The 10,303-nt window shown below is 38.3% G+C and overlaps 1 protein-coding gene across 1 annotated transcript in view; it reads left to right on the plus strand.

Annotated features, from left to right (window-relative positions):
- The window catches only part of apln (apelin), a 37,685-nt gene that overhangs the window by 1,300 nt on the left and 26,082 nt on the right, over positions 1 to 10,303 (plus strand). The gene's annotated exons all lie outside the window — the stretch shown is intronic.

Consider the following 10,303-nt stretch of genomic DNA (forward strand, 5'->3'; position numbering starts at 1 on the left):
AATTATCTAGCATCATAGCCAGTGTCGCTTTTCACGCCCTGCGTGTGGCTGAGCGTGCTCCACGCCTGAAAAACCCCACCGTGCCACACCGAACGACGTGAGGGGGGGAAACAAGGCGGCTGCGCCTCGGGCTTTTAATGGAAGCTCATCCCTCTCGACAGCCGAGTCCTTCTGCTTCTGCACCTTTTCTGCTCCCCTCCCGGCTGGCTCTGCTGGCAGGAGGAGAAGGGAGAGGGAGAAATGGAGTGAACGGGAAGCAGGGATGCAAGCGTGTTGCGGCGCCGATGGGTGTGGGGAGGGATGCTAGCTCGAGTGTGTCTGCGTAGCACAAGCCTCTGCTACAGTATGCGCCGTCGCTGGAAGGTGTCGGAAGAGACTCTGCATGTAGGCAGTGGGTGTGAAGCCTTTCATCTTAAAGGTGACCTATTATGCTTCCTTAGGATGGAGCTATAGGTCTATAAAAAACCTGTTCACAACATTTTTTTAAACAAAATCATTCTGAGATTCACATTTTCATCTGCTCAGTTCTCCCTATTTTGAGCTCCTGTTTCAGGGCGCTTTGTCATTTATAAGCTGATGGTGGCCACGCCCCCCAACTCAATGTTTAAATTTGCACGTGAAAATGGCTGCAAACAGATGCACAATTGTACAACCGTATATCTTTGAAAAGCAGAAGTAGAGTCTCCTGCACAACCGAGAATGCAGCAAGTGGTTTCTGAATTTAGCCTGGCCTTTGCCCTCCTGCGCCGCTTCGCTTGATTCTAATCTCACGTCAAAGTTCAGTCTGGGTTTTCTCCCATTGAAGAGAATTTCTCTGCCGAGGGTTGAAATTCAGCCAATCAGTGAAAAGAAAGAGAAGTTGTGAACGATGACTTTGATCTTCTGCTCTGTTCTGAATTGTAGTGTGCCTGTAGTTTTATCAAAGGAACCAGAGGAAGTGAAAGAAGCCAATCAGTCCATGTTGGCCACGTTTCCAAACACTGAATCAACATTAACTGCCATCTTGTTTGGACCGGCACCTCTCTCTTGCAGTGGAAGATGGTTGTTTACAGCGCAGGAAGTTACCAGGAAAGCTTCGTAGAGTCATTAGTAGAGCGCATTACATATGTCACGGCCAAATGTTAGCGATTGGGTACAAATACAAACTTCAACAAAGTCCAGACCCTCTGGACAAAGCAGAACTAGTGGCTGGTTTTTACCAAGATATTTCTAAAGAGTAAGTCAACAACAAAATACTTTTCCAGCAGCCATTGTACAGTGTATAAAGTAGTCAAATGAGCTGGAGCTTAACTTGGGTTGCTAGGTAACGGACTGAGCATTTCTGGGGTTTCTAGGTGACGGGCAGTGCCTGCTGATTTGTGACGTTACGTGGGGAAGGTTTTTGAAACAACCCATTTTCCAGACACCAAAAAACATGAACTTATTGCCAATAACCGGCTACGTGTTTTTCTCTAAGTGCTTGGGCTGATTTTAGAAGAAGCAGAGACTCAAATGGCAGTATAAAAATGCGCAAAATGTGAGATTTGCATAATAGGTCCCCTTAAAGGAAATTGGTTTTCACATTTAGAGTGTTTCCTCTCCCCTCCAGACATCTGTGGCTCTAAGAAACAACAGATTGGTTAAAAGAACGGAAAGTGTGCCGGATGCAACAAATACAAAACCGGATCTCTGTGACCCGGGGTGCGGAAGTGTCCATGTGTAATTATATTTATGATGCAGATGCATATTAACAAAAACTGTAGTGCAACAGGCAATTTATTCAACAACCTAAAGCTGTTTATAATACCCATTCAGCATCCTAAATGAGATTCTGAGGCCTTCTCTGTGGAATATTAGCATCTTTTAGCAGCACACCTCGATTACCCATCCTTGAAAAGCACTCTGGCTGAAGAGTGGCCTCCAGCTTTAGACATGTGGCATCCATAATTCATCCTGAGGCCGAACACTCTTCCTCCCCCTGTGAAAGTCTCGGGGATGGCATGTAAACAGTCCCTATTCACAAAACACGTCTGCCACAGCCTCTTACAAGAAATCAAAGCTTCACTTTTCTCTGCTGTGGAAACATCCTGTCAGTCTTTACCAGGAGACTTCACGAGATAAAAAAAACCAGCAGCAGCAGCTGGCTCAGACATGCATGCATGTACGCAGGTGCAGTTCAGCAGCGGAGCAGGTGATCCGCCGCCCAGATCACGATTATCAGAGGGAGAAATCGTCTGTTCGAGAAGAGGGCATCTTTATGAGAGCTGTCAGCAGAGCTATTATTCTGCATTAGACTTTGATGTATTGTCCACGCCAGCAGGCTCTGCAGCGCCAGCATACAGGACAGGCCTGCTCTGATGCTCAGAGACGTATTAAGTAATAAAGACGTTTTGTGATGGCTTGATCAGACACAGTTTAAGGTGTCAAGGGTTTTAACATTATGGTGTCAATAATACTCAATTTTCTGGATTTACAGTCCTACACTGCAAAAACACAAACTCTTACCAAGTATTTTTGGTCTAGCTTCAAGTGCAAATATCTTAGTACACTTGAAATAAGACAAAACAAGCTTACGTTACTTAAGTTTTCAGCAACATTTACAGCTCTGGAAAAACTTAAGAGCCCACTGCACTGAACCTCATAGAAAACCTCCTGGCTTTTCCACCAAATATTGAGTTATGAGTTAAAACATTAGTATTGTTGTTTCTAAATGCATATGAACTTTGATCTTTGCATTATTTGAGGTCTGAAAGCGTTGCGTCTTCTTTGATATTTTCTGCAAAACAATGCTAAATTTTTGCTTTGAATTTCGGAGACATTCAGTAGTTCATAGAATAAAAGGACAATGTTCATCTTTACTCAAACATTTACCTAAAGGTAGTAAAATCAGAGAAACTAACATCTCTTAATTTTTTCCAGAGCTGTATACAGCTTGTTTTATGTAAATATTTTTTTTAATATTCATTTTAAAAAAAGTTCTAGCTCTTCTGGCTATAAAAAGACATTTTTTCAATGTTATGAGTGAAATAATCTGCCAGTGAAACTGGTGCTTTCTCATGAATACTCATTAATTATTGATTCAAAGCAACATCCTATATGTTGCTGAAAAGAAAACACAAAAACAAACTGTTTAGGTCATTTAAATCTATATTTAGATGAACAACTTTATGAAACCCAACAGGTAATTTATCTGAAGCTCGAGTTTGCCTTCCAGAAACAAAAAATCAAACAAGCAATGAATGATGGAAGGAACTATTTCTGCATTAAAAGGACAAGAATCACCAAAAACAGTATAAATATATCAGCGTCTGCACATCAGCTAAAAGAAAAATCAAACTCTACTATTTATGGTCGGCATCGTCCACAGAAAGCTACTTAGTAGGTAAAAGGAGAATGTACGACTATTTTCTTGAGATTTTGTTACTATAAATACATTAAATCTTATCATCCTAATAGTCTGCATGCTACGTTAGCTTCAAAATTACTGTGTCTTTTCTGTTTTCAATAAAAACATTCCCTTTATAAATGCTTTTTAGTTTTAAATTGTTGTGTTAAAACCATGAAATTGTAAAATCTTGGTATTTCTACACACAGTTTGCCTAATGGCCCATGACTAATGATATTCTTTCTGCACCAGAATCAGATGTAACCAGGAAGCTTTGTCTCAAATCAGCTTTTTGTAACGTAAAGAAGATGTTTGAGGCTGTGGATGTGATTACGGACAGTGTGTTTAAAAGTGAAGCGGCTAAACTCTTCCAGATGTCCAGCGGATAAAAACTCCCTAACAGCGGGCAAGCCATCGGGTCAAAGAGGGGAAAAGCAGAAAGGTTATTACAAGATTACAGTAAAATCAAAGCGACAGGCTTGTTTTTTTTAGACACAGGAGCTTTGAGAGGAGCAGCTGGGTTTATATTACTCACTACGCAACACACCCACAGCGTCAGATGGAGTCTGCTGCATGAAGACCCTGGATTTCCACCTCATGCTGCATCACAGCGAAACAGAGCCAATAATCTGACAATTCAAACACTAATACAGGTTCTGCATGTCAGCAGAGAACCATTTCCTTCAAATTCATGTTTTAAAACGCCACAAAGCATGGAGGATTTGAGTTCAGTGCATCGCTGTGAAACTCATCTTCATTTAGGGCCACATCAACATCATGGATGTATCGATAAAATCCCTTAACATATCGATCAATAGCTCTGAAATAGCTTCTTTAAATGACATATTTAACATCTTTTCACACTAATCAGTCCATCCAGAATTTCAAGATTGTTTTTGTGATTTTTTTCAATCAATCAACTTTATTTGTATCTAAAACACAAAACTAAAAGTCAGAAAAAATAAAAACATACAGTAGACAATGGAGAAACCAGAGACAAGCAGTACATTTTGACGAGTGCCTGTCCTCAAATTCATCAATACAATAATTTATTTTTGCAATAAAAACCAGTGATTTGTAGAACTAATGAGACATTTTGCAATAGTTGAGCTTATTTATGACAGTAAACATGACTTTTTGTTACTTGCCACATCGATCACAGACTGTAACTTGACTTCAAGTAGCGTTGAGGCAGCAGAAGTAGGAAATACTGCCACCTGCAGGGGGGAGTTAGTTTCACTTTAATTCTGTTTTTGACCGTTTCTTGCAGAAAATTTGCAACAAACTCAAAGTGAAAAGGTGCGGGGATTTGACTCTTGTAAATTTGGGCAACAAATTGGACGAACTGGTTGATGTAATGCGGCAATATGCAGATTAAAACTGCTTTGATTTGATCGTAGGGATGCAAATAATCAACTCATTAACTGTTGATTTATGGTTTATTAGATTAAATTTAGTTGCAAACAATTATCTTTGTAGTTTGGCTGCTGTCCAGTAGAGGGCACTGCTCGTCAACCTTAAGTGGAGCGGTAAATACAGAAACAAAGATGGCAGCTGCCATACGAGAACTGGAAAGGGAAACAGTTCAAACTGAGTCTATCCAGCCATCCATTTTCTAACACCCTCATCCTCTAGTGGGGTCAGGAGGTGCTGGTGCCTCTCCAGCTAACGTTCCGGGGTCACCCTGGACACGGTCGCCAGTCTGTCGCAGGGCAGCACACTCCGTGCAGAAAGACCCTGGGCCTGAATCGAACCCAGGATCTTCTTGCTGCAAGGCAACAGTGCTACCAACTGCGCCACTGTGCAGCCCAAACTGAGTCTCTGTTGGATGCAAAATTAACTTTATATTTCAAAACCTTATGTTTTGAAATATAAACACTTGACAAACTCCTACAGTTTCAGCTTTGAGTTTTCTATTCAGGAACCTGAGAGGTTCATGTTTTGTTATAATTTATAAATGTCTATGTTTAATAATGTGAGAAAACCACAATTTTCAGTTTATTCAGTGAGTATTTAATACAGATGGCACAAGGGGAAATATTTAGAATGTTTCCTCTTGTGTTGTGGAAAGATGGTCAGTCCTTTTCATACTCTTAATAAAATGGCCGCTTTAGTCTATAGATAAGATCGATCAATTTTAGATCAACTCAATTAATAACTTGCATCCCTATTTGACTGACAAAATAACATTTAAGCACAATTGTTATGCTGAAGTTCCTATTTTTGCATCCTTCTGGAGTCTAGAGGGCCAAATAAGAAGCCACAGTGTGCCGGTTTTGGCCCGCAGGCCTTAGGTTCGACACGTGGTTTAGAGAATCGATTGCCACCATGAAGGTTTACGAGGTCGTATCCAAACAGCTTTTACTCCAACATTCAACACTGAGAAAGTTTATTCCTGGATGGAAACAAAAGCTAGACAGTTGCCAGTCTTCCCAGAGTCGGACATCTAAACAACGTCAAACATCTGAGGGCTGAAAGACGGAGCGACACCTCAGACTCCGCTGACTCCCACTGACCCAGTTACAGTCAGAAAAAAAAACTAAACTAGTACAGCATGTTTGGAAAGCTTGCAAGGAGAAAGCCACTTTCTGTTGATGTTGCAGCATGATTTAGATTAGCAAAGTGGCCTTTAAGCAAACTGTGGATTTTCAGAACAAAGTCCTCTGGACAGAAACCACTGGAGCAGAGATGTTTTGTTCTCATGCATGGCATGAAAACCAAACTCACCATCTCAAACATCTCGCTTTAGCTGCCAAGGCACAGGGTTGGAGCGGTAAACAGTTCGGTTTTGTTCTGCAACTACCTACAGCTTGAGTCAAATTATGGCGTTTCTGTAGTTGATTGTATACACAATCAACTACTTTAAAATGAAATGTGGGCGAAAATATTTCCTCATCAATGTGAAAGACTGACATTTTAACTCACAGGAGATTAAGTTCAAGTTATGACTGATTCAGGGTGACCTGAAATTAAATTATAGTTCAGATTGTGTCAGTTGAATGCTTTCATTCTGCAGAAAAAATGGGAAATATGACAACTAAATGACTTGAGAACAAAACTAATACTGTTTGGATCTACAAAACTTTCATAGATCAGTTTATAATACACCTAAAACGATTAATCGGATTAATCCTGATTAGTCGATTATTGAAATAATCATACGGACTCAAAAAAAGAAAATCTTCTGAAAGACAACATATTCAGAGCAGTAATTAAGTCAAAGCTGTGTCAAAATATATATTCACAGATTTAGCATTAAATATAAAAACATCTACATCTGTAAATATGTTTCTGCCAGTTTTAGCTTCACTCAGTTCAATAAAATGTTTATTTCTTAATTTAAAAAAGAACCAAATCATGTTTATTTGCATCTTTTAATGTATTTCTAACATTATATAAAAGCATTAAATTACAAATCTGTAGAATATGCCGAATTTGTTATCCAATTAATTGATTAATCGTCAGAGTAATCAATTATTAAAATAATCAATAGCGGTAGCCATGGTTAATAGTGAGTTGTGCTCAACAGCTACATTTTCAGCCAGAAACATCTTATTTCGTGTGATGCTTATAAAACTATACCACAAACAGTGAGTTTAACCCATTATAATTAAGAAATGTCCTATTTTGTTTAATTTTGTGCAGAAACGGCTTTAAATTTATGATACAATCAGAACTTTGAGGCTGTTTTGGAGAACTCTGACCTGTCAGTATGAATTTTAGCTGATTTGTCTGTAATTATTATCCTCCAAGTAAATACAGCACAGAAAGCATGTTTCAGAAAAAGTTCACATTTTCAATCACAGTCTCAGGTTTAAAGCTTAGAAGGAGCAAATAACTCTCATGTACTCTGTCCAGCCTTCCTGTTATCTACTGAAAGTCTTGCTCTCTCACACTTCTTGGCAGCCTGAATTAACCATTGAAGTCTCTCACCGGCTTGCAGAAAGTACAATTTTCTAAAAAGCTTCTTACATCTCTTTCCTTCATAATACTAAAAACACCAAAAAAGCTTTAATGCTAGCATTGATTGTTTTGATTTTTTTTAACCAATCAGTTATTTTTACAGTAGACACAAAACCTTTTAGGTCATTTTTCTAATGCAAATATCTCAGTACATTTGAAAAATGACGAGTAACTTTGTAGTAAGACCTTGATTTAGGTCAATAATTCCTTATTATGGATTAAAAAGTTCTAGTTCTACTGGCAGATTTCTCTATAACAGGGAAATGTTTTATTTAAGTTAAATAATCTGTCAGTGGAACTAGAACTTTTTAAAGAAATCAATATTATTGACTTGAAACATGATCGTATATCTTGCTGAAAAGTTAATTGTAAGATAGTACTGAGATAAAAACCATACCAAAGCTACTTGGTAGGATTTTGAGTTTTTGCAGTGTAAAATCTGACAAGGAGTTTCCTTTTGCTGAATTTGTGTCCATTCTTGTCCTGTTTAATCTAATGAAACTGGTTTCACATCATCCAAACATTTTTGCCATGAGAGCCAAAATCATTTTGTTGAAAGCACATGGGGGGCATAAAAAGTATTTTAAACCAAACCTTTGTGCCTTTCCTAAAATTTTATTACTCAAAAATTAACTACATTTTAAATCATTGTTGATACAAAACATAGAAAAGGTTTTGCATGTTTGTGTTATAAGACGGATTTCTTACTTTTTGGGGCTGAATGCTTTGAGTTTAATAAAACTGGGTTGATGTTTAAGATTTTCTAAGATGTTTTTCTCTGTAAAAACATCTTTAAAAAAAGTGTCTTATCTGCATCAACCAGCCATGTTTGCATTGAGGTCGAGGGGCCGCACAAAATCCTTTCAGAGGGCCACTAATGGCCCCGGGGCCACACTTTGAACACCCATGATGTAAACTACAGAATCATGACATGGTAGAGAATACAGAAAGGTGATTTTTCAAAACATCCTTCCCATCTGTGCATCATCACTCGTTGTGCATTTTGGGAGAGCCACCCACTAATGAGTGCGCTGGTCTGGGAGTCGATGAGGAGATTTAGTGAAAACTCGTAGCTCATTTGGACATAAGACCAGCGTTTGGGCTGACGGTCTCAGGAGAGATCGGCGGCTGAAGACTTTGGCATATGCGACCGCTGTAATGTGATTCAGAGCCTTTAAAATTAATAAATCTACTCACTTAGATGTTCCCTTGAGAGCAAATCCAGTGAAGCAGAGAAAAAGCAAAGGAGGAGAAGTAAAAGATGGTCCAAAGGGGGCAGAAGAGGAAAAGGGCAAACAGGAAGGAGCTGAGAGGTTGCTTGAGATTTCAGCAAAGGAGTCGTTTGTTGTATTTTTTTTAAAGATATATTTAATCAAGGGAATAATGAACCTGATCTGCTTCCTCTTTTAGTATCCAGTGTAGTTTTGGGGGTGGGTGCACTCCTTAAAACTTAATTAGACCCAGATATTTTTCAGAAAGCGCTCCGTTTTGCGTCCAATAAGAGAAATGATTTATGACTCTTTTTTTCTCCCCCAACATCAAGAGTTACATTGGGAGTGTTTGTAGCGGCAGATCGGATTCCTGATCGCGACCCGAGTCGACGTTTTTATTAAGGCGGCTGCCAGAGAACAGAATAAATACTGCGGCCTTTAAGAATGCAGGTGCTCTAATTACTTTCAGGCTCCATTTGTTGGAGTCCAGAATGTGAAAATGTGACACTTTTATATTGCTTTACAGATACCATTTGTCGTAGGAAATCATTTTTCTGCAGCTGAGTGGAAGGAAAGGAAATCAGTCTGACAGATTGAATAAATGTGGACACTGACGCTACAATAAACCTCCACAGCAGCCATTATGGATCACTGTAATTCGCTTTGTGATTAAAAATGCTGCAAATCTTCTACTTATCTGACTAAGATGATCGATTTTAGCGCTTGTGAATTTGTGGATACATTGCTTGGCAAAAGTATTCATATTTCTTGAACCTTTTTTAACATTTTTAATGTTACAAATTATAACTGTGGACATGTATCTTTGGATGTTTAGATAAACTTCTGCATATTTGTGAAGTGGATGAAAAAGGATACATGAAAAAAAATCAGTCTAAAGCAGGATAAAATGTAATACCCTCAAGTAGGGCTGAAACGATTAATCAGATTAATCAATTATTCAAATAACCGTCAACAATTAATCACTTACAAAATTAGTCAGTTAACTGGAGAATATAGAATCAAAACCAGCCATTTGTTGAAAGAACAATCCGTACAGAATGTGTTGTTCTTTCAACAAATTGCCTTTTTGAGTCTATGTACTCCAGTTAACGATTAATCGATTGCTAAAATATCATCATTACCATCATTTCAATAATTGATTCATCACGATTAATCTGATGTTTCAAACCTAGCTTGAGCAGTTTTGCCTAACATTTTCAGTCTCTATCTGTCCAAAGCTGCACAAAAGACTTTCAGCTGGAATAAAAGTTCATTCCGCAAAGTTTTGACTCAGTTTGCATAAAAGTGAATCACTCAGATTTTTACTTGTATATAAAAAAGGGGGGATAAAAGTACTTATTATTTGAACTCCACTTTATAATTACGGGCTCACTGAAAAAAAAACCCACAAAATATTATCAAGTACTTTTGGTCTCTAGTGCAAATAACTTAGTACAGTTGAATTAAGACGAGCCACAGTTACAAGTAACTTTTTAGCAAAATATATAAGCTTGTTTTAAGTCAATCATTCCTTAATATGGAGGACAAAATACAACTTCCAGGCAGTGGCGGCCGTGCATTTCACACCTAGGCCTTCAGTAGTGCTCCGTCTGAATCAACCCAACCCTCAAAAACTATTTTATGGCTATAAAACTTCACACATAAAAAAAAGTATCAAAAATAACCTGATAAAATTGCAACATTATTTAGGAATATAGCAACATTTTACTCACCTAAAATCCTGATTATTTGTACACAAAATCCA

Source organism: Xiphophorus hellerii, chromosome 23 (assembly GCF_003331165.1).
Source record: "Xiphophorus hellerii strain 12219 chromosome 23, Xiphophorus_hellerii-4.1, whole genome shotgun sequence".
NCBI lineage: Eukaryota > Metazoa > Chordata > Actinopteri > Cyprinodontiformes > Poeciliidae > Xiphophorus > Xiphophorus hellerii.